Here is a 26,213-nt window from a genome sequence, read left to right as displayed (position 1 = left end):
TTTCACAACCTCGATTTTTCTTTTTTTCTGTTTCCCTATTTTCCAGTTATTTAACTTTTCAATTTTTCAGTTTCTTGAATATCAATTTTTCGATAACTTAGTTTCTCGAATTTTCGATTTTTCAGTTTATTTTTAAAGTGGAAAAATCGAGAGATTGAAACATTGAAAAGTCGAAAAATAGAAAAATCCAGAAATTGTAAAATTGCAAAAATAAAAAATTGGAAAATCAAGAAACTGAGTTTTGGGATTTTTCAATTTCTAGATTTTCCAATTTTTTGACTTCCAATTTTTGTCTTCCTCGTCCTCGAATTTTCGATTTCTCTCTTTTTCAAATTTTCAATTTTTCGATTTTTCACCTTTTCGATTGTTCAATTACCTATTGGTTGTGTGAGTTTTTTAATTTTTCCATTTCTCAATTTTTCGATTATACAAATTTTTGATTTTTCAATTTTTAGATTTTGCAATATCGCGAATTTTCAGTTTTTTTATTGTTCAATGCGACGATTTTTCCATTTTCCTATGTCTCTATTTTTCCATTATTTTTATTAGATTTTTTGACTTTTGTATTTCACGGCTTCGATTTTTCCTTTTTTCTATTTCTCTATTTTTCGGTTATTTAACTTTTCAATTTTTTGATAGTTTAGTTTCTTGAATTTTCGATTTTCTTCGATATCAGGATTTGTGCTATTTTTGATTTTTCAGTTTATTTTTTAAGTCGAAAAATTGAGAAATTGAAAAATTGAAAAGTAGAAAAACAGAAAAATCCTAAAATTGTAAAATCGCAAAACTAAAAAATTGAAAAATCAAATAATTGAATTTTGCGATTTTTCAATCTTTAACTTGCGGTTCTTCAATTTCTGGATTTTCCGATTTTTTAACTTTCGATTTTTGTCTTCCTCGTCGTCGAATTTTCGATTTCTATGTTTTCCAAATTTTCAATTTTTCGATTTTTCACTTTTCCGATTGTTCAATTATTACCTTTTCGTTGTCTCAGTTTTTAATTTTTCCATTTCCCAAGTTTTCGATTATACAAATTTTTGATTTTTCAATTTTTAGATTTTGCAATATCCCGAATTTTCAAATTTTTTTATTTTTCTATTATCCGATTTTTGTATTTCACAATCTCGATTTTTCCTTTTTTCTTTTTCTCTATTTTTCAGTTATTCAACTTTTCAATTTTTCAGTTTACTTTTTAAGTCGAAAAATCGAGAGATTGAAAATTGAAAAGTCGAAAAATAGAAAAGTCCAGAAATTGTGAAACTGCAAAAATAAAAAATCGAAAAATCAAGAAACTGAATTTTGCGATTTTTCAATTTCTGGATTTTCGGATTTTTTGACTTCCGATTTTTGTCTTCCTCGTCCTCGAATTTTCGATTTCTCTCTTTTCCAAAATTTCAATTTTTCGATTTTTCACTTTTCCGATTGTTCAATTATTACCTTTTCGTTGTCTCAGTTTTTAATTTTTCCATTTCCCAAGTTTTCGATTATACAAATTTTTGATTTTTCAATTTTTAGATTTTGCAATATCCCGAATTTTCAAATTTTTTTATTTTTCTATTATCCGATTTTTGTATTTCACAATCTCGATTTTTCCTTTTTTCTTTTTCTCTATTTTTCAGTTATTCAACTTTTCAATTTTTCAGTTTACTTTTTAAGTCGAAAAATCGAGAGATTGAAAATTGAAAAGTCGAAAAATAGAAAAGTCCAGAAATTGTGAAACTGCAAAAATAAAAAATCGAAAAATCAAGAAACTGAATTTTGCGATTTTTCAATTTCTGGATTTTCGGATTTTTTGACTTCCGATTTTTGTCTTCCTCGTCCTCGAATTTTCGATTTCTCTCTTTTCCAAAATTTCAATTTTTCGATTTTTCACTTTTTCTATTGTTCAATTATCTATTCGTTGTCTCGTTGTTTTTATATTTTGCAATATGTCTGGAATTTTTATTTTTTTATTGTTCTATTCGACGATTTTTCCAATTTCCCATTTCTCTATTTTTCAACTATTTTCATTAGATTTTTCGATTTTTGTATTTCACAATGTCTATTTTTCCTTTTTTCTATTTCTCTACTTTTCAGTTATCTCACTTTTCAATTTTTCAGTTTCTCGAATATTCAATTTTTCGATACTTTAGTTTCTCGAATTTTCGATTTTCTTCGACATCAGGATTTCTGCTATTTTCGATTTTTCAGTGTATTTTTTAAATCGAAAAATCGACAGATTGAAAAATTGAAAAGTCAAAAAATAGAAAAATCCAGACATTGTAAAATCGCAAAACTAAAAAACTGAAAAATCAAGAAATTGAATTTTGCGATTTTTCAATTTATAACTTGCGGTTTTTCAATTTCGGTATTTTCCGATTTTTTGACTTCGGATTTTTGTCTTTCTCGTCCTCGAATTTTCGATTTCTCTCTTTTTCAAATTTCCAATTTTTCGAGCTTTCACTTTTTCGATTGTTGAATTAATTACCTATTCGTTGTCTCAGTTTTTTAATTTTTCCATTTTCCAATTTTCGATTATACAAGTCTTTGATTTTTTAATTTTTCGATAGTTTAGTTTCTCGAATTTTTGATTTTTTAGTTTATTTTTTAAGTCAAAAAATCGAGAGACTGAAAAATTGAAAGTGGAAAAATAGAAAAATTGCAAAACTAACCAATTGAAAAATCAAGAAATCGAATTTTGCGATTTTTCAATTTTTAACTAGCAGTTTTTCCATTTCTGGATTTTCCGATTTTTTGACTTCGGATTTTTGTCTTTCTCGTCCTCTAATTTTCGATTTCTCTCTTTTTCAAATTTTCAATTTTTCGATTTTTCACTTTTTGGATTGTTCAATTACCTATTCGTTGTCTCAGTTTTTTAATTTTTCAATTTCCCAATTTTTCGATTATACAAATTTTTGATTTTTCAACTTTTAGATTTTATAGTATCTCGAATTTTCAATATTTTTATTGTTCTATTCGACGATTTTTCCATTTTTCTATTGCTCTATTTTTCAATTATTAAACTTTTCAGTTTTACAGTTTCTCGAATTTTCGATTTTCTTCGATATCAAAATTTCTGCTATTTTCGATTTTTCAGTTTATTTTTTAAGACGAAAAATCAAGAAATTGAAAAATTGAAAAATCAAAAATAAAAAAATTCAGAATAGTAAAATGGCAAAACTAAAAAATTGAAAAATCAAGAAATTGAAATTGCGATTTTTCAATTTCTAGATTTTTCGATTTTTAATTTGCGGTTTTTCAGTTTCTAGATTTCCGATTTTTTCATTTCCGATTTTTTACTTTCTCGTCCTGGAATTTTCGATTTCTCTCTTTTCCAAATTTTCAATTTTTCGAATTTTCACTTTTTCTATTGGTCAATTACCTATTAGTTTTTTAATTTTTTCATTTCACAATTTTTCGATTATACAAATTTTTGATTTTTCAATTTTTAGATTTTGCAATATCTCGAATTTTAAATCTTTTTATTGTTCTATTCGACGATTTTTCCATTTTTCTATTTCTCTATTTTTCAATTTTTTTATTTACCTTTTCAAGTTTTCTGTTTCCCAAGGTTTGGACTATTCAAATTTACGAATTTTGAATTTTTCGATTATTCAGTTTTTAGATTTTCCGATTTTTCAATTTTTTTCGGTTTTTCGATGTATAATTTTCGACTTTTCAGTTTTATTTTAAAAGGATTAAGGGATTTAAAAGGCTGAAAAATCGAAAAGTCTCCAGAAATTGTAAAATCGCAAAACTAAAAAATTGAAAAATCAAGAAATTGAAATTTACTATTTATTTTTCAATTTCTGGATTTTCCGACTTCCGATTTTTGTCGTTCTCAATTACCTATTGACTAGTTTAGATCTATCGATTTCTTAATTTTTCGATTATCTGATCTTTCAACTTTTCAGTTTTTGATTTTTAGATTATTAGTTTTTTCGATTTATCGATTTTTGGATTTTTTAGTTTTGCGGTTTTCCAATTTATTCGACATTCCAATTTCTCATTTTTTAAACTTTCGGTTTCTCGATTTCACTATATTTTTGAATTTTTCGATGTATCATTTTTCGATTTTTCGATTTTCCAGATTTTATATTTTCCAAACTTTCAAAATCCAAATATTGAAAAATCGAAAAATTCACAAATTGATAAATACCAAAACCTAAAAATTGAAAAAAGTTGAAATTTGCGATTATTCAATTTCTCGATTTTTCAAATTTTAAACTTTTGCGGGTTTTCAATTTCTGTCGATTTGTCAATTTTTCGACTTTTCGATTTTTGTCTTTCTCGTACTCAATTTTTCAATGTTTGAATTTCTTAGTTTTTCAACTATTCCATCTTTGAATTTTTCACTTCTGATCTCTCAAATTTTCGGTTTTTCTATTTTTAGATTTCACTATTTTTCAAATTTTAGATTTTTCAATAAATCGAGAAATTGAAAATTCGGAAATTTGAATAAACCCCCTAAATCCCTTTAAAAAAATGTTAAAAATATTTATTGTTGTATAACATTGAAGTCATTTCAAAGTAGAATTCTCAAGCATTATCATCAAATTGTTGGTGGGGACGATTAGTCAAATTGTGACCAGCGTTTTACCATCTACTTATACATGATATTCCTAATACATATACATACATCGGTCCAGTAGTTTTGAAGATTACGTGTCTAATAAAAATTGATACAGACACCAGACAGACAGATAGACGGACAGACAGACAGACAGACAGACAGACAGACAGACGAGAGCGGGAGATTACTTTTTTCGTACTCTGCGTTTTTTAAAACTTGCTTAAATCGCCTATTTTGCCATTTTTCGGCCCTATTTTGTTTTATTTTAGCCTAAAATCGCTCCTTAGTAACAATTTCAACTTGTCAAAGAATCTGACGTCACTCTATATGAAAAATGGCGCCGCAATCACCATTATTAAAAACCGAAAGACAAAAGTTCCTCGCGTCCGCATTACACTAATTACACATTAAAAAAGAGCGTTTTCACATTATTAGACCCTTTTGTAATCATCACAACACAAAGCGGTATTACCGCCCTAATTAGGGTCCCGTGATAAGCTGCGGGTGAACGGACTAAGCCGTTAATAATTAACCCATTACAAAAATTAAACTTGATTACGGTTATTGCAGCACGAAATAAATTAAAATTAAAAATCAACAATTCCCTTTTTCACGGTACCGGTGCGGTCTGGCTAAAAACGAATCGGCTTGATGAGAAGTCGATTACGCAGCTTGGTTTGTGCAAATTTAGAGAAACTTTTGCTCTTGCTTAATTGAGGTTAAATCCTTTGAAGGATGATCGACGCTTTTGTGCAGACGTTCGGGGGCATTTTAGCCGGCTTCCGAGTAACAATGCGCCTATTCAAATATTTAATCGAACTGTCTCGATTTTAAATTATTCGCGGCGTGTATTCGTAGTATGCGATGCATAATAATAACGAGCGATAATAACAGTGTATGGTTCAGTCAATGGGTCCCTCAGACTACGGCGACGGAAAAATTCGATGGACAAAGGAATCAATAATGAATGGGTTCCTTGGAAATTTATTTCAATAGAAAGGAACTAGGAAGTAATATTTTAAAATTGATTCCGTTTTTACGATGCGTGGATACGTTTAAAGTTGAAACAATGTAACGATTTCTTCGGGTATAAATAGGAAAGAGGATTTAAATATTTGTGCTTTTTCCTGTCTGAATGTTTACTTCCACAGAGATCGGAGAAGTTCTAATTTCGGGTTTGTCGACGGTTGCAACGTTTCCGTCTGTTTGTCGTCGGCTGTCTGTCGCCGGTTTTATTACACAGTACAACTGATAAGTCGCCTTAGGAAGTGGTTAAAAGTATCTTTTTTGAAGAATTTGGTCAAAAATTATTGAGTAATTTGTTCTTGTGGTGAGCGCACCCATCCTTCCATCACAATTACACAATTTACACAGTTACCTACCATAAAGATTTACGTGCAGAAATGTCCGAAAAAGCGGTTATTTCCGCTTGTATAAGTGAATATTTTTGGTACATATTTATACATTTTTAATTCTTTATTTGTGTTTTATGCCAGCAAAACGTCTTCTTAAACTAAGAATATTGTTGAAATCGTAATAACCCAATGGATTTTTTTCGGGAAAAAATGTACTGTATGATTATTAACAGTGAAAAAAATGAAAAATTAAAATAATCGAAAATTCGAAAAATCGAAACCTTAAAAAATCGTAAAACCGAAGCATTGAAAAATCGAAATATCGAAGAACTGAAAATCGAAAAATGAAACACAGAAAATCGAAAAAATATAAAATTCAAAAAATTAAGAAATCGTGTGGAGTCGAGAAGTCGAACAATTGAGAAATAAGCCAAAATCGAAAGATCGAAAAGTTAAAAATTGAACAATTTATAAATTGAGAAGAAATTAAGAAATCAAACAACTTAAAGATTAAAAAACTGATAAATCGAAAACCTGAACAATCAAATCTCGATAAATCGGGAATGACAAATTAACATTTCGAAAAATTGAAAAACAGCGGTATTTAAGTTTCACGATTTTCCAATTTCTCAATTTTTGACATTTCTAAATGTTCGATTTTTCGATTTCTCCATCAATCAGTTTCTCGATTTTCCTACTTTTAGATCTTTCGATTTTTCTACTATTAGATCTTTCGATTTTTCAGTTTTTCAATTTTCCAATTTTTCGACTTTTCAGCTTTTCGATTTTTCAATTTTTCGATGTTTCAGTTTTGGACTTAAAAATTTCGATGTTTCAATTTTCAGGCTTTCAATTTTTCGGTTTTTTTAATTTTTGGTTTTACGAATTTTCGATTTTTCAATTCTTAGATTTTTATATTTTGGCTTTTCTAAATATTCGATTTTTTGATTTCTCGATTTTTCAACTTCCCGATTTCTTGATTTTTCGGCTTCTCGATTTTCCATTTTTCAGTTTTTGCAAATCTACAATTTTTGGGTTTCTCAGATTTTTGATTTTTTATTTTTTTAAATTTTCGATTTTTCGACTTGACAATTTTTTGACTTCTCGATTTTTAGATTTTCAAATTTTTCAATGGTTCAGTTTTGGAATTCTTCATTTTTCGCTTCTTAAAATTCTGGATTCTAAAACCAGGAAGTCGAAAAATCGAAAGATTAAGAAATATTGAAAAATTAAAATATCGAAAGATTGAAAACTCTAAAATTTAAAAATCCAAAAATTGAAAAATAGAAAAAGGCAAAAGGTAGACACGTCGAAAAATCCAGAAGTCAAAAATAGAAAGGCCGAAGAATTGAAATATTGAAAAATCCTAAAACTGAAATACCTAAAAACTGAAAAATCAAAAAATCAAAAAGGTAAAGTCGAAAAATAGAAACCTTAAAAAATTGAAAAATTGAAAAATCAAAAACCTGAAAAATCAAGAAATTAAAGAATTGAAAAGAGGAAAATCGAAAAATTGAGAATTTATAAAAGTCAAGTTTGAAAAATTAAAAAATCGAAAATTTGACAAAATGACAAAATCTAAAACCGGGAAGTCGAAAAATCAAAAGATTAAAAAAAAATCGAAACATTGAAAAATTCGAAAACTTGAAAAATCGAAATATCGAACAACTGAAAATGGAAAAATGAAACGTCAGAAAATCGAAAAAATGTAAAATTCAAAAATCTAAAATTTAAAAAACCGAATAACAAAAAATCAAGAAATCGTAACTCTCAAATTTAAAAAATCGGATATCTGAAAAATCGAAACATCGAAAAACCGAAAAATCAAAAGATTACGAAATCGTGCAGTCGAAAGGTCGAACGATTGAGAAATAGGCCAAAATCGAAAAATCGAAAAGTTAAAAATTGAACAAATTGTAAATCGAGAAATTGGCAATCAATATATCGAAAAATCCAAATCTCGATAAATCGAGAAATCAAAAAACTTAAAAATTCGAAAAATTGAAAAATTGAGAGATTGAAAGACCAAAAGATCGAGAAATCGAAAAGTGATGAAGTCGAAAAATCGAAAAATAGAGAAATCGACAAACAAAAAGTTAAAAGTTGAAAAATTGGAAAAGCGGAAAAATCAAAGAACGAAAAAATGGAAAACTGGAAAACTGAGAAAGGCCAAAATAAAAGATTGAAAAACTGACAAATTGAAAACATGAACAATCAAATCTCGATAAATCGAGAATGAAAAATTAACAAATCGAAAAATTGAAAAACAGCGATTTTCCAATTTTTCAATTTTTGATATTTCTAAATGTTCGATTTTTCGATTTCTCCATTAATCAGTTTCTCGATGTTCCTACTTTTAGATCTTTGGATTTCAGTTTTTCAATTTTCCAATTTTTTGACTTTTCAATTTTTTAAGTTTTCTGTTTTTCGATTTTTCGACTTGACAGTTTTTCAACTTTACGATTTTTCGAATTTTCAATTATTCCATTTATCAATTTTTCGATGTTTCAGTTTTGGGACTTAAAAAAAATTTCGATGTTTCAATTTTTCGATGCTTTCTTTCAATTGTTCGTTTTTTTGATGTTTGGATTTCTGGGTTTTTCGATTTTTCAGGTTTTTAGTATTTTATTTTTGTGTTTTTTAAGTTTCAGATTTCTGTATTTTCCAATTTTCCAATTTTTCAGTTTTACGATCCAATTTTTCAATGTTTCAATTCTTCAGGCTTTCGATTTCTCGATTTTTCAACTTCACGATTTCTTGATTTTTCGACTTCTCGATTTTTCTATTTTTCAGTTTTGAAATATGGAAGAGCTGAAATGAAAAATCGAGAAATCGAAAAATCTAAAATTTTAAATATTGAAAAATTAAAAAACAAAAAAATTGAGAAATCTAAAATTTAAAAATCGAAAAAGTAAAAAGTCGGCACATCGAAAAATCCAGAAATCAGAAATGGAAAAGTGGAAGAACAGAAATATTGAAAAATCCCAAAACTGAAAAATCAAAAAATTGAAAAATGGAAGAAAAACTGAAGAATCGAAAAACTGAAAAATCCCAAAACTGACATCCAAAAACTGAGAAACTAAAGAACCGAAAAATTGAGAAATCGAAAAATCAAAAAGTGAACTCGAAATATAGAAACCTTAAAAAAATCGAAAAATTGACAAATCAAAAACCTGCAAAATCGTAAAATCGAAAAATTGAATAATAAGTCAACTGAAAAATCCCAAAACTGAAATATTCAAAAACTGAGAAATTAAAAAATTGAAAAATTGAGAAATCGAAAAACCTGAAAAATCAGTCAAATGAAAAATCGACAAATAAAGAGTTTATAAAAGTCAAAAATTGAAAAATCGAAATATTTAAAAATCGTAAAATTAAAGAGAAAAACTGAAAAATTAAGAAATTGTAAAATCTAAAATTTAAAAATCGAAAAATTGAAAAAATGACAATTGAAAAACAGAAAATCTAAAACCGGGAAGTTGAAAAATCGAATGATTAAGAAATCTAAACATTTGAAAAATTGAAATATGGAAGAGCTGAAATGAAAAATCGAGAAATCGAAAAATCTAAAATTTTAAATATTGAAAAATTAAAACACCTAAAAATTGAGAAATCTAAACGTTAAAAATCGAAAAAGTAAAAAGCCGACACATCGAAAAATCCAGAAGTCAAAAATAGAAAAGTCGAAGAACAGAAATATTGAAAAATCCCAAAACTGAAATATCGAAAAATTGAAAAATGAAACAAAAACTGACGAATCGAAAAACTGAAAAATCCCAAAACTGAAATATCGAAAAACTGAGAATCTAAAGAATCGAAAAATTGAGAAATCGAAAAATCAAAAAAGTGAAGTCGAAATATCGAAGCCTTAAAAAAACTGAAAATTTGAAAAATCAAAAACGTGCAAAATCGTAAAATCGAAAAATTGAATAACAAGTAAACTGAAAAATACCAAAACTGAAATGTTCAAAAACTGAAAAATTAAAAAATTGAGAATTCGAAAAATCGAAAAATTAAAAAAGTGAAGTTGAAAAATCGAAACCCGAAAAAATAGAAAAATTGAAAAACCAAAAAACCTGAATAATCAGTCAAATGAAAAATCGACAAATAAAGAGTTAATAAAAGTGAAAAATTGAAAAATCGAAATATTTAAAAATCGTAAAATTGAAAAAATGACAATTGAAAAACAGAAAATCTAAAACCGGGAAGTCGAAAAATCGAAAGATTAAGAAATCTAAACATTTGAAAAATTGAAATATGGAAGAGCTGAAATGAAAAATCGAGAAATCGAAAAATCTAAAATTTTAAATATTGAAAAATTAAAATACCAAAAAATTGAGAAATCTAAAATTTAAAAATCGAAAAAGTAAAAAGCCGACACATCGAAAAATCTAGAAGTCAAAAATGGAAAGTCGAAGAACAGAAATATTGAAAAATCCCAAAACTAAAATATCGAAAAATTGAAAAACGAAAGAAAAACTGACGAATCGAAAAACTGAAAGATCCCAAAACTGAAATGTCCAAAACTGAGAAATTAAAAAATTGAGAATTCGACAAATCAAAAAAGTGACGTTGAAAAATCGAAACCTGAAAAAATAGAAAAATTGAAAAACCAAAAAACCTGAAAAATCAATTAATTGAATAAGAATCATTTTTTGTTGAACTTTCAGAAGGTAGAGTTTCCTTAACTTGATTTAGAATTTGATTATTATGTTCAATTTTATTTTCGATATGATTTAGACACTTTACAACAGATTCTTTTAAAACATCAATTATGGAGGTTCCCTCTAAAATAAGACATTCATTACACAGATAGCGAAAATTTCCGTATTTGCCCGATCTAGCTATTGATATATATTAGACATTCTCAGAATATTGTGCCTTGCCTAACACAATGCGTTCGAATCACAGCCACTGGCGGAGTATGGGTGATTAATAAAGTACGACACGTAATGAAATCTACAACAAAATACGCGAATACGCGTCAGAACAATCCAGCCATTGTCAACACTCCCCGCCTCATTCCCCATTCACTCCGCACTCGAAAAACCGTTAATCCGTCTCTGCTTTCCGCCTCACGTGTCTGCACTACACCAGCAACAACCAATTAACTGCCAACAAATTAAACTATTAGTTATGCCAAATTCAATTCCCATTGTGTGTAAAATTCATGCCCTTCGTCTTCGCCATCCACCCATTCTAGTCCAATAAAGACGACACAATAGATTTGCACATAACAATACTTGCTTCCATCAAAGTCAATTCATCCACGTGACCCTGACAGTTCATGTGACATGACATGAGATCTACTTAACTCACTCGTCACACACGGCCGTCCGCATAATTCGCTTCCGGAATAATTACCATTACTCCGTCATCTATTCGCTAAATCTTTGCATAGAGGATTATACGACAGGGTCAGAATTTATATTCAAATTGCAGATTGGCGTTTGTGGGTCAGTAATACGTGGCGCGGAACGCGGTCTTAGCAAAATGTAATAAATTTCGAGAATAATGTCGTGGATTAGGGCGCTTTCACACGGCGAAGATCCCCTGAATATGCAGCTGCAGGTTTTTCCGATTTTCAATTAGCGCGATCTAGTGTGGAAGATGCAGAGGAAATAACTGCGGAATTTGGACTTTTTTTTTGAAGTTGATGATTATTTATTTTTATAAGACCAGGAAAATGTGAGGCATTCAGGCAAGACTTCTTTCACCACTTGAAAGGAGATCTGCTTTGACCTTCTGGTGCTAACCTATTCTGACTGACAGCTTTTTGCAGTCAATTAGTATAGTAACAAAAAAACATTGATTTGGCGCTTTACTAGGACAGAAATACGATTAAATTCAGCTAAAAGAAGATCCGAATAAAACCCAGCATCTGATTACAGGATCGAATAATATTACGTCGCCTGAGAACTTGTTTGATCTACAGACCAGAGCGCGTTCAGGCAAATGTCGACTCTAAGCGTTCAGAAGCGATAATATATAATGAATGTGTGAAGATTTTTGGTGCATATTTAGATGTTTCTTTTTTACAAATATCATATCACATGTTACATGTTTCACTCTGGATTTTTTTCGGGAAAATGTAGTTATTTTTATGTTTTGAAAATTTTGTCTTCTACTTTGTACGAATTTTTAAATGTTTTTAGTGACAAATCTTTGTGTTTATTTTCGATACATTGTATGATATTAACACTGAGAAAAAAATAAAAAATTAAAATCATCAAGAATTTGAAAAATCGAAAACCTAAACCTAAAATTCGAAAAATTTGAAACATCGAAAAAACAGAGATGTCAAGAAATCGAAACATAAAAAAATTGTAAAACCGAAAAAATGATAAATTTGAAAATCTAAAATTTCAAAACCGGAAAACGAAAAATCGACTTTTCAATTTCTCTATTACTCGATGTTTCAGTTTTTCAATTTTTGGATGTTTCGATTTTTTGATTTCTTGCTTTTTTGATTTTTCGATTTTCCGGCTTTTCAGTTATTACATTGTTCGATCTCCCGATTTTCGATTTTTTAAATTTTGAATTTTTCGATTTCTCGATTTTTTGATTTTTTGATTTTCCACTGTTTAGAATTCTGAATTTTTTGATGTTTTAGTTTTACGATTTTTTAGTTTTTAAAATCTTCAGTTTTTCTCGATATTCCAGTTTTTCGATATTTCAACTTTTCGATTTTCCGATTTCTCAATTTTTCGCTTTTTCGATTTCTGGATTCTCTGCTTTTTCGATTTTTTTGATATTCCAATTTCTTGATTTTTCAATTCTTCAAGTATTCAATTTTTCGATTTCTATAATTTTTGATTTTTCAGTTTTCCAATTTTTAAATTTTTAACTTTCTCTAATGAAATTTTTATTTTTTTATATTTTTTTTTTAGTTTTAAATTTTCAATTTTTCAATTTGCAACTTTTGAATTTTTCGATTTTGGGGTATTTCTGTTTTTCGATATTTTTCGACTTTTCGACGTTTCAGTTTTTCGATTTTTGGATGTTTCGATTTTTTAATTTCTCGCTTTTTCGACTTTTCGGCTTTTCAGTCATTAGATTTTTCGATTTTTAGTTCTTCAGTTTATCGATCTCCCAATTTTCGATTTTTTAAATTTTGAATTTTTCGATTTCTCGATGTTTCGATTTTTTGATTTTTCACTTTTTAGAAATCTGAATTTTTTGATGTTTTAGTTTTACGATTTTTCAATTTTTCTCGATATTCCAGTTTATCGATATTTCGACTTTTCGATTTCTCAATTTTTCACTTTGTCGGTTTCTGGATTCTCGGCTTTTTCGATTTTTTTGATGTTCCAATTTCTTGATTTTTCAATTTTTCAATTTCTAAAATTTTTGATTTTTCAGTTTTCCAATTTTTAAATTTGTCGCTTCCTCTATTGAAATTTTCATTTTTTTTTAATATTTTTTTTTAGTTTTCAATTTTCAACTTTTGGATTTTTCGATTTTGGGGTATTTCTGTTTTTCGATATTTCTCGACTTATCGACGTTTCAGTTTTTCAATTTTTGGATGTTTCGATTTTTTGATTACTCGCTTTTTTCGATTTTTCGATTTTCAGCTTCAAAAAATTTTTAAATCTATAATTTAAAAACCGAAAAACGGAAAACCGACTTTTCAATTTTTCCAATACTCAATGTCTCGATTTTTTGATTTCTCGCTTTTTCGATTTTTCGACTTTTCCGCTTTTCAGTTATTAGATTTTTCGATTTTTCAATTCTTCAGTTTTCGATTTTTTAAATTTTGAATTTTTCAATTTCTCGATTTTTCGATTTTTTGATTTTCCACTCTCTAGAATTCTGAATTTTTTGATGTTTTAGTTTTACGATTTGTCAGTTTTTAGATTCTTCAATTTTTTTCGATATTCCAGTTACTCGATATTTCGACTTTTCGATTTTTCGATTTCTCAATTTTTCAATTTTTCGATTTTTCAATTTTTCAAGTCTTCAATTTTTCGATTTCTAAAATTTTTGATTTTTCAGTTTCATAATTTTTAAATTTTTCGCTTTCTCTATTGAAATTTTTATTTTTTTATATTTTTTTAATTTTAAATTTTCAATTTTTCAATTTTCAACTTTTGGGTTTTTCGATTTTGGGGTATTTCTGTTTTTCGATGTTTTTCGACTTTTCGACGTTTCAGTTTTTCGATTTTTGGATGTTTCGATTTTTTGATTTCTCGCTTTTTTCGATTTTTCGATTTTCGGCTTCAAAAAATTTGAAAATCTAAAATTCAAAAACCGAAAAACGAAAAATCGACTTTTCAATTTCTCTATTACTCGATGTTTCAGTTTTTCAATTTTTGGATGTTTCGATTTTTTGATTTCTCGCTTTTTCGATTTTTCGACTGTTCGGCTTTTCAGTTATTAGATTTTTCGATTTTTCAGTTCTTCAGATTTTCGATTTTTTAAATTTTGAATTTTTCGATTTCTCGATTTTTCGATTTTTTGATTCCAGAAGTCAAAAATCGAAAAGACTAAGAATCGAAATATTGGAAAATCCCAAAACTGAAATATCGAAAAACTGAAAAATGAAAGAAAAACTGAAGACTTCAAAAACTGAAAAATCCAAAAACTGAAATATCCGAAACCAGAGAATCTAAAATATTTAAAAATTGAGAAATCGAAAAATCAAAAAAGTAAAGTCGATAAATCGAAACCTTAAAAAAACGAATAATTGAAAAATCGAACCAGTCGAAAGTCAAGAAATGGAAGAATCAAAACAACAATAACTGAAAAATCGAAACATTGAGAATTTAGGAAAGTCAAAAATTGATAAATCGAAAAATCGTAAAATTGAAGGAGAAAAATTGAAACATAGGAAAATTGAGAAATCGAAAAATTGAAAATTGTGAAATTGAAAAATTGAGAAATTGTAAAATCGAAAAATTGAATAAAAATTAATCTGAAAAATTCCAAAACTGGAATTTCGGAAAATTGAAAAATGAAGAAAAACTGAAGAATGGAAAAACTGAAAAATCTCAAAACTGAAATATCCAAAAACTGAGAATTTAAAAATTCGAAAAATTGAAAAATTGAAATACTGAGAAATCGAAAGATCAAAAAATTGAGAAATCAAAATACGCCAAAATAGAAAAAACGAAAGGTTAAAAGTTAAAAAATTGAAAAATAGAAAACTAAAAACAGAATAATTAAAAAATTGAATAAATCGAGAAACTGAACAATCAAAATATCGCAACATACAAATCTCGATAAATCGGGAAATCACAACATTGAAAAATCGAAAAATTTATAAAAGAAAAATTAAAAAAACGAAAAATTGAAAAACAGAAAATCTGAAACCGGGAAGTCGAAAAATCGAAATATTAAGCATTCGAGACATTTGAAAAAGTTCGAAAAATAGAAAAATTGAAATATCGAAGAATTCTAATGAAAAACCGGGAAATCGAAAAATCTAAAATTTAAAAATCGAAAAACTGAAAAATCGACACATCGAAAAATCCAGAAGTCAAAAATCGAAAAGTCTAAGGATCGAAATATTGAAAAATCCCAAAACTGAAATATCGAAAAACTGAAGAATGCAAAACCTGAAAAATCCTAAAACTGAAATACCCGAAACCTGAGAATCTAAAAAATTGAAAAATTGAGAAATCGAAAAATCAAAAAAGTAAAAAAAGTAAAGTCGAAAAATCAAAACCTTAAAAAAATCGAACCAGTCGAAAGTCAAGAAATGGGAAAATCGAAATAACGAATAATTGAAAAATCGAAAAATTGAGAATTTAGGAAAGTCAAAAATTGATAAATCGAAAAATCGTAGTCCTACAATTTAAGAGGAGAAAAATTGAACCATCGGAAAATTGAGAAATCGAAAAATTGTAAAATTGAAAAATTGAGTAATTGTAAAAAAAACTGAAGAATGGAAAAACTGAAAAATCTCAAAACTGAAATATCCAAAAACTGAGAAATTTAAAAATTCGAAAAATTGAGAAATCAAAAAGTCAAAAAAGTGAAGTTGAAAAATCAAAACCCCAAAAAATTGAAAAATCTAAAGTCTAAAAATTGCAAAATTGAAGAAATGAAAAATCGAAAAAGTGAAGTGGAAAAATCGAAACCTTAAAAAATAGAAAAAGCTGAAAAATCGAACTGAAAAACTGAAAACTCGAAAAAGTCGACAAATGCGAAAATCAAAACATCGATTAATTGAAACATCGAAAAATTGAGAGTTCATAAAAGTCAAATTTGAAAAATTAAAAAATCGAAACATTTAAAAAATTCGAAAGCTTGAAAAATTGAAATATTCTCTAAAATTTTAAAAATTAAAAAATCGACACATCGAAAAATCCACGAGGCAAAAATCGAAAAGTCGAAGAATCGAAATATTGAAAAATCCAAAAAATGAAACATCCAAAAGTTGGAAAATTGAAAAACTGAAAAATTTAAAAACAAACACTCGAAGAGTTGCATGTCGTAAAATTGCAAAAACAAAAAAAAAATTCAAACGAAAAATTAAAGCAAGGAAAAATTGCAAAAGAAACCAATCAAATAAACATTCAATGCTCACAAGAATTTTGAAATTTGAGGAACTTTCTCAAAAAAGCAATCACCAAGGTTTCCACCTCTATTTTTTCCAGGCAAAAGTTTTGGACCTGTGTCAATCCAGCCCCAAAAATAGCGAACCCGCGCTGACCCGCGCAACAGGTTTAAATTTATCCATTATCGCTCCGAGTTGTCCTTTTCCTAGGCGCAAACCGATAAGACCCCGCACCAAAATCGCCTATTTAAATTCGCGCAGCAGGAATTTTTATATTTCGCCAGATGGTCGGGTTTCACGGGATTCCTGCTGAACTCGATTTCCGCACATCGATTTTCCTGCTGACTTAATTCGATTGTATATATACTTTTTATGGCGGTCTGCAGGAATTGTGCTTACCCTTGTGAGGCCAGCGGGTGCGTATGGTGGCCCCGGACTTATTAATCGCCGAATTTAGTGCACTAATTCGGTGTTATTGTGTTGTAAATATCGCCAGGTAATCGCGTTTATCCGTTCCGGACAAAGTGGCGGTAATTATTTTCGGGATTAATCTCGCGCGAGAAGGTAAAGTTATGCCGGATTTTTACAGATTAATGGTGTTTGCTGTACTTGATAACCTTGCTGATTCTAAATTTGATCGGGAAATTGTGAGCGGATCGCAACGAGGCTCGGTGTGGAAAGAGTGCTTTTACTGCGGACGGTAAATTATGGGGTTTTTAATTGTGGGTATTAACCTCATGGCGTTGGATGTTGCTGAATTCAACTATAAAAGGCGGAATTTATGGGAGATTGCTGTTGTAATTGTAAAACAGCTGCCGGTTTTGGATTTTTTCTAACGATTAAGACGAGAATCGTCATTTACTCACCAAGTAGTTAATTACACGCTGTGGTTCTGTTGCTATTTAATTGATGAATGTGATTTATCATGCTTTTTTTTAGTTAGATTAAGGTTGTAATTTAATACTGGCATACAATTATCTAATAGCATTGATCTGATTCTTCTTTTTCTATCAGTTTAGAAATCAAATTCACTTTTTGTTTATTTGCATTTAAATAGTTTTGATTTAATGGTGTTTACTAATAAATAAAAAAGTTTATTTCCCACAGACGCAACAACCAATTATAGAAAATCATAAAAGACGTTTTGCTTTATTTTGGCATCTTGGAATTAAGCTGTATGCTTTATTTCGAATTTCGATGGCAGTTCTGTTTTGGCAAAAATATTTTTTTTAAAGAGGTAGCTTCATCTGACAGCTCATTAACAAAATTCTTAATTGCATTGTAGTTATTGGTATAAAATATAACTACCCTTAGCCATCTTCCCCACCTAATTACAACAGGTTATGGAGGTAATGGTAAATTGGACAATTACGATAAAATTGTACTCTCTAAGGTGATTTAACAAACATTTTGTTAACATTATTGACTAAAGCCTTTACCATTGGACATAAATTTCTAATATTTTTAAGTTGTATGAAGTTTTGCACATTTATGTAGCACCATCTGATGACATTAATATGATTCTTTCAACTGGAACTGGTTCCGGAAGAAAAAAGTTCGTTAAACGTTCATGAATAAACCATGTAATGGTATTATTATTTGTCTTTTCCATAGCTTTTATGCTAATCAAATATGAAGTGCCACATTTTTCGCTGGTCAAAGTTCCAATCAACAAATGTGCGACATAACGTCCACATGAATCGGTTGTTTCATCGACATGAAAATAAATTCTTTAATTTAAAATTTTTCCATTTTTCAATTTTTGGTTTTTAAATTTTTTTCATTTATTCGATTTTTCATCTCAAATTTTCGATTTGCAATTTTCCGTTTTGGTTTTTTATTCCCTTTATTTTTACAATTTTTCAATTTTTCAATGTATCAATTTTATAATTTTTTGTTTTGTCAACTTCAATTTTTTCAATTTTCCATTTTTTTGTTTCTTCGAGTTTTCATTTTTAAATTTTTCAGTTTTTCGATTTTCCAACTGTCGGATGTTTCAATTTATCAATATTTCATTTCTTCAATTTTTCGGTTTTTCATTTCTTCAATTTTTCGATTTTCTAACATATTTGCAATTTCCAGTGTCCATTTTAAATATGTAATAATAATTATAATTTTTAAAATTCCTCACTTTTACAATTTTTCGATTTTAGAATTTTTCCATTTCTCAATGTTGGGCTTTTAAAATTTTTTCGTTCAATCGATTTTTAATTTTTGAAATTTTAATTTTTCAATTTCTCGATTTTTCATCTCTTCAAATTTTCGATTTGTAATTTTCCTTTCGACTTTTTATTTTCTTTATTTTTACAATTTTTCAATGTCCCAATTTTTCATTTTTTTTGTTTCTTCAAATTTGCATTTTTAAATTCTTCAGTTTTTCGATTTTCCATTGGGATCTTTCAATTTTGAGAATTTTCAATTTTTCGATATGTAATTTCTTGAGTTTTGAATTTATCATTTCTACAATTTCCAATTTTTAAGTTTTCCGATTTTTTAACTTTTCGAATAAAAAAAAGTGGAAAAACTGCAAAAAACGTAAAAATAAAAAACGAAAAAGTATAAAATGAATACTTTGAAAAATCCAAAAATTGGAAATCAAGAACTTGGAGAATTAAAGAAACCCAAAATGGAAAAATGGAAAGATTAAAAATTGAGAAACTTGAAAATAGGATAATTGAGAAATATAAAAACAACAAAATTGGAAAAAGATTGACAATTAAAAAATTGAATAAACGATAAATTATAAAATCGAATGAAACATTGAAAAATTTGAGGAAACGAAAAATTAAAAACTGTGATATAAAATAGAGAAATAGAGAAAATTACAATAAAAAATTTGTGAAAATGAAAAAAAATCAACAACTTGAAAAAATGAAGAACCGTAAAATTGAATAATCGAAAAATTAAAAATTGAGAAACTGAAAAATCGAAAAATGAAAAACTGAAATAAGTATCAAAAAATTGAAAAATTAAAAGTTGAGAAACTTAAACATTCAAAAAAAATTCGGAAAATTGTGAAATTAAAAAATTGTAAAATTGAAAAATCAAAGACTAAAAATTTGAAAAAATGAATAAAGGAAAAATTATAAAATCCAAAGAAACATTGAAAAAATATAGGAAAAGAAAAATTAAAGACTGTGAAAATGAAAAATAAAAATCAAGAACTTGAAAAAATGAGTAACCGAAAAATTCAATAATCGAAAAATTGCAAGAAATGAAAATTTGAAAAATTTGGAAATCGAGAAATTGAAAAATTAAAAGTTGAGAAACTTAAACATCGAAAAAATCGCAAAATTGGGAAATCCAAAAATTGCAAAATTGAAAAATTGAAAAATCGAGAAATTGAAAGACCAAAGACTGAAAATTTGAAAAGTTAAATAAACGAAAAATTGCGATAAAAAATTGAAAAAATGAAAACAAAAAACCGGGAAAATGAGAAATAAAAATCAAAAACTTGAAAAATTGAGGATCGAAAAATTGTAAAATCGAAAAATTAAAAATTGAGAAACGGAAAAATCGAAAAACCAAAAATTTTAATATCGAAAAATTACAAAATTGAACAACTGCAAGTCGAAAAATCAAAGAAACGAAAAATTAAAAAAATTAGTAGTCGAGAAATTGAAAAACTGCAAAATTAAAAGTTGAGAAACTTAAACATCGAAAAAAAATCGGAAAATTTGGAAATTTAAAAATGGTATGAATGAGAAATCTAAAAATTGAAAAAGATTGAAAATTTGAAAAATTGAACAAACGAAAAATTATAAAATCTAAAGAAATATTGAAAAAATAAAGGAAATGAAAAATTAAAAACTGTGATATAAAATAGAGAAGATGACAATAAAAAAAAAATGTAAAAATGAAAAATAATAAAATCAAGAACTTGAAAAAGTGAGGAACCGAAAAATTCAATAATAATCGTAAAATTAAAATCTGAGAAACTGAAACATCGAAAAATGAAAAATTGTAATAAGTATCGAAAAATTGCAAAATTGAACAATTGCAAATGGAAAAATTGAGGAAACGAAAATTTGAAAAATTTGGACGTCGAGAAATTGAAAAATTAAAAGTTGAGAAACATAAACATCGAAAGAAAAACGAAAAATTGAGAAATCCAAAAATTGCAAAATTGAAAAATCGAAAAATTGATAGACCAAAAACTGAAAATTTGAAAAATTCAATAAACGAAAAATTGTGACACAAAATCGAAAAAATGAAAACAAAAAACCGGGAAAAAGAAAAATAAAAATCAAAAACTTGAAAAATTGAGGATCGAGAAATTGTAAAATCGAAAAATTAAAAATTGAGAAACTGAAAAATCGAAAAACGAAAAATTTTAATATCGAAAAATTGCAAAATTGTACAACTGCAAGTCGAAAAATCAAAGAAACGAAAAATTAAAAAATTTGGTAGTCGAGAAATTGAAAAACTGCAAAATTAAAAGTTGAGAAACTTAAACATCGAAAAAATCGCAAAATTGAGAAATCCAAAAATTGCAAAATTGAAAAATTGAAAAATCGAGAAATTGAAAGACCAAAGACTGAAAATTTGAAAAGTTAAATAAACGAAAAATTGCGATATAAAATTGAAAAAGTGAAAACAAAAAACCGGGAAAATGAAAAATAAAAATCTAAAACTGGAAAAATTGAGGAAACGAAAAATTTTAAAATCGAAAAATTGAAAATTGAGAAACTGAAAAATCGAAAACGAAAAATTTTAATATCGAAAAATTGCAAAATTGAATAACTGCAAGTCGAAAAATCAAAGAAACGAAACATTAAAAAATTTGGTAGTCGAGAAATTGAAAAACTGCAAAATTAAAAGTTGAAAAACTTAAACATCGAAAAAATCGCAAAATTGAGAAATCCAAAAATTGCAAAATTGAAAAATTGAAAAATCGAGAAATTGAAAGACCAAAGACTGAAAATTTGGAAAGTTAAATAAACGAAAAATTGCGATATAAAATTGAAAAAATGAAAACAAAAAACCGGGAAAATGAAAAATAAAAATCAAAAACTTGAAAAATTGTAAAATCGAAAAAATTAAAAATTGAGAAACTGAAAAATCGAAAAACCAAAAATTTTAATATCGAAAAATTACAAAATTGAACAACTGCAAGTCGAAAAATCAAAGAAACGAAAAATTAAAAAAATTGGTAGTCGAGAAATTGAAAAACTGCAAAATTAATAGTTGAGAAACTTAAACATCGAAAAAATATCGGAAAATTTAGAAATTTAAAAATGGTATGAATGAGAAATCTAAAAATTGAAAAAGATTGAAATTTTGAAAAATTGAATAAACGAAAAATTATAAAATCAAAAGAAACATTGAAAAAATAAAGGAAATGAAAAATTAAAAACTGTAATATAAAATAGAGAAGATGACAATAAAAAAAAATGTAAAAATGAAAAATAAAATTCAAGAACTTGAAAAATTCAATAATCGAAAAATTAAAAGTTAAGAAACTGAAACATCGAAAGATGAAAAATTGTAATAAGTATCGAAAAATTGCAAAATTGAACAATTGCAAATGGAAAAATTGAGGAAACGAAAATTTGAAAAAGTTGGACGTCGAGAAATCGAAAAATTTAAAGTTGAGAACTATAAACATCGAAAGAAAAACGGAAAATTGAGAAATCCAAAAATTGAAAAGTTCAATAAACGAAAAATTGTGATACAAAATCGAAAAAATGAAAACAAAAAACCGGGAAAAAGAAAAATAAAAATCAAAAACTTGAAAAATTGAGGATCAAGAAATTGTAAAATCGAAAAATTAAAAATTGAGAAACTGAAAAATCGAAAAACGAAAAATTGCAAAATTGAACAATTGCAAGTTGAAAAATTGAAGCAACGAAAAACTGAAAAATTTCGAATTGAAAAACTGAAAAAATAAAAGTTGAAAAAACGAAAAATTATGAAACTCAAACAAAGAAAAATGGAAAAATTGAAAAATTAAAAAAAATTAAAAACAAAAAGTGTGGCAAAAAAAATGTAAAATCGAAGAAAAAGAAAAAAGGAAAATAAATCCAGATTTTTCGAAAAATTATCAGCATTCATTAATTTTTTTGAGTCACATTGTATAAGTAATTCTAAAAACTATGAGTGCATCGATAAACCACAAATACAGAGTTAAAATATTTTACATATTTCAGACAGATTTTATTAGACAAAATTTTGGGATGACGTCATCAAGTTTTGGAAGGGTATAAACGAATAAATTTTGATTGACCTACGATTACGATAACCTTAAACGTTTGCAGATTTCAGAGCATTCGGTTTTGCAGCTTCAAAGTCAAATGTTGTCACACAATTTTGATTTTTTTTTTCCAAAAATGTAAATGTCTAGGGTGAAAACTCAAAACGGATTCATACATCACAAGTACAGGAATATCTTATTTTATAAAATTCGACTCCTGAAACAGCGATTATGCTCCCCGTGTATTTAAGACAGGACGGAACCAGCCTTAATGAGCGAATGTACATAACTAGAGCCTTAGCCGACATTCACAGTTCCGGGCTCTCATTTTCTTCGCCGGATTAGAACGCAGCGGAAATGCACTATCAAATTTACCTTCGAATGTCGCTTCCGGTCTATCTAATCGCGTCGGTTTTTCTCGCGCAAGAAGCACATTATCGCGATGAACTTCCTCCGGGCATAATCCGGTTATATCTCGGAACTCCCTTACGACATAATAATTGTGTGGATGGGCCACATTTCCGCGCCGCAATTGCCATAATCTCGTTTCTGGATGTCATGTTACGCCATAATTAAAGTTTTGTTAGTCCTGGCGAAACTGGAACAAGGTAAATAAGTAAATGAACCGCGACGAACCGTCCTCACTATTGTCGACGCGTCATCCCCAACATCTCAAGGCTCTATAATTTCCAATTTCCAAGCTTCACACGCATGCAAAGTGGGTTAGACGGGCAGAGGACGCTGTTACACAGGCACACAAACGAGGACTTACTATATTATACGGAGATAGCTTTTCTAGATTTCTACTTTGGCGAGCACCTGAAAACACACAAGTCAGAGTAAGGTGGCTGAAGATGGGCGAAGAAACGTCGTGGTGGTATTTTTGCTGTCATCGCGACAACGACGACGGGTCGGTGCCAGCTAAATTTACGCATACGTTCCATGTAATTGGAGTTGAGATGCCGAAACAAATTGCTAAATACCTGAGTGACGCATGGCTCCAATGTTTTGTTCGGGTGCCAATAAAGTTTAAAGAGTTATGTCATCTGCCAGATTTAAACGATACAATTTGTAAGCGAGTGTTTAGGTTAGGTGTTTAATTGTGGGTTTTTAGAGTAAACAGTGCCATGATTAGAGGCTGAAAATCTGCGTAGTACACGTGGAAATGGGGCTGGGTGGCATTGTTTGGATCTGGGTTACCTTCAGATTTCTAGAATTATACCTAATTGGCAGTGTGAAGCTGAAGTCTACATTTATGAGGTCGTAGGGAAATCTGTTTTCATTTTCACAAGTTCGTTTCACTTATTGTTATCAGTCTTTCTAAGGCTAGATCTTTATCTGAATCAAAATTATGCAGGTGGAAATCTTACTTTATCTTTTTACGATTTGTTTTTCTTTTCGATTTTACAATTTTTTGAAATCACAATTTTTAATTTCTCGACTTACAAATTTTTCAGTTTTTTGTTTCTTCAATTTTTCGATTTTCTCAATTTTCCAAGTTCTTAATTTCTATCAGATTTTTCAAGTCCTCGCTTTTCCAATTTTTAAATTTTCCGATTTCTTTAGTTTTCAATATTTAGATTTTACAATACATATTTCGCTGTTCGATTTGGCACTTTTTCAATTTTTTAGTTTTTTAATTTTTGAAGTTTTTTTCTTCGATTTTTCGAGTTCTTGATTTCCAATTTTTAGAATTTTCGAAGTTTTCAATTTTTACATTTTTTCATTGTTTCGGTTTCATATTTTTTCGTTTTTTTACCTTTCATTTTTTCAATTTCTCGACTTCCAAGTTTTTCAATTTTTCGTTCTTCAATTTTTCGCTTTCGCAATTTTTAATTTTTCGATTTTTCAATGTTTCGTTTCCACAATTTTTCAAGTTTTTGATTTCGCCGATTTTTTAATTTTCATTTTCTCAGTTTTCATAGATAAATTTTTCAATTTTGTAATTTTTGATTTCCAGCGATACGATTTTCCGGTTTCTTTAGTTTTCAATATATCGATTTTACAATGTATATTTCGTTTTTTCGACCTTGCACTCAATTTTAATGTTTCGATTTTTGAATTTTTTGTTTCGTCAATTTTTCAAGTTCTTGATTTCCAATTTTTACAATTTTCAAACTTTTCATTTGATACTTTTTCGTTGTTGATTTTTGATTTTTCAATTTAACAATGTTTGCAATTTTTTCACGTTAAAAGTTCGGAAAAACTGAAGCAAAAAAAACGAAAAATTGCAAAATCGAAGGAGTGGCGACTGAAAAAATTGTTAACCGAGGAACTGTAGAAAAGAAAAATTGAAACATTGAAAAACTAAAAATCGAGAAACTTAAAAATTAATTAATAAAAAATTGGAGAGAAGGAAAAGTTTTCATTTTATGCATTTTCGTATTTTCATTTTTGAATGAAAAAAATTTAAAGTTTTGAAATCCAATAATTGAAAAAAGGAAAACCAGAAAATTGAAAAAATTAGAGATTGTATAAATTATAATTATTATTACATCTTTAAGATGAAAAATCGAGAAACTGAACAAACGAAAAATTTTTAAAAATCTAGAAGCTCAAAAATGGAAAAATTGAAAACCGAAAAATTGCAAATCCAAAAATCGAAAAATTTCACAATGAAAAAAGAAATATCATAAAATCTAAAAAATTCCAAAATAGGGAAAAAACCCGAAAAGAAAAATCACAAATCGAAAAATTGCAAAACATAGTCCAAAAGTTGGAAAATCGAAAAATTGGAAATTAAAAAATTGCAAATCGAAAAACTGACAAAACCAAAAGTTTAAAAATTTCGCAATGAAAAAAGAAACATCAAAATGAAGGAATTAAAAAAACTGAAAAATTTTAAAAATAAAGAAAACAAAAACTGTAAATTGAAAAATTGAAACATGTAAAATAAACTGAAAAATCGAAACATTAAAAAAATAAAAATAGAGAACTCGTGAAACTGTAAATTAAAAAATAGCAAAATCTGAAAATTGAAACATCCAAAAGTTGGAAAATCAAAAAACTGAAAACTTCAAAAGTTGCAAAACCAAAAATTGAAGAAACGAAAAATTGAAAAATCGAGAAACTGAAAATCTGAAACTGAAAAAACGAAAATTAAAAAAATCTAAAAGTTGGAAAACCGAAAAATTGAAAACCAAAAAAAATTGAAAACCGAAAAATTGACAAAGCCAAAAGATTTCATACTGAAAAAAGAAAAGTCATAAAATGGGGACATTAAATTTTATTTTATTTTAAAAATAGAGAAAATAAAAAACCGAAAAGAAAAATTGAACAAATGAAAAATTAATTGAAAAATCGAAAAGTTAAAAGGCAAAAATTGAAAACTCGTGAAACTGTAAATCGAAAAATTGCAAAATCTAAAAGCTGGAAATGCGAAAACCTTAAAAATCAAAACTGAAAACTCGAGAAAAGTTGCAAATCAAAAACTGAAGAAACGAAAAATTGAAAAATCGAGAATCTGCAAATGTGAAACTGAAAAAACGAAAAATTAAAAAATCTAAAATTTAACAAATGGAAAAATTGAAAATCGAAAAATTGGTTAAAACAAAAATTGAAAAATTTCACAATGAAAAAAAGAAAAATCAAAAATCAGGACATTAAAAAACC

The 26,213-nt window shown here is 27.6% G+C and overlaps 1 protein-coding gene across 2 annotated transcripts in view; it reads right to left on the bottom strand.

The window, feature by feature from the left end:
- The window catches only part of LOC135132665 (extracellular serine/threonine protein CG31145), a 431,251-nt gene that overhangs the window by 366,607 nt on the left and 38,431 nt on the right, over nt 1-26,213 (bottom strand). The window contains exon 2 of one of the 2 annotated variants that reach the window (XM_064060827.1): nt 23,374-23,420. The exons of the other annotated variant lie outside the window; for it this stretch is intronic. The gene's annotated coding sequence lies outside the window, so the exon portion shown is untranslated. The remainder of the gene's footprint in view (nt 1-23,373; nt 23,421-26,213) is intronic. 2 annotated transcript variants of the gene reach the window in all.

Source organism: Zophobas morio, unplaced genomic scaffold (genome assembly GCF_036711695.1).
Source record: "Zophobas morio isolate AGI-343-1 ecotype UQ-CSIRO unplaced genomic scaffold, CSIRO_AGI_Zmor_V1 ptg000021l, whole genome shotgun sequence".
Lineage (NCBI taxonomy): Eukaryota > Metazoa > Arthropoda > Insecta > Coleoptera > Tenebrionidae > Zophobas > Zophobas morio.
The sequence above is the reverse complement of the archived record's forward strand: the minus strand, read 5'-3'. Positions and strand labels throughout refer to the sequence as shown.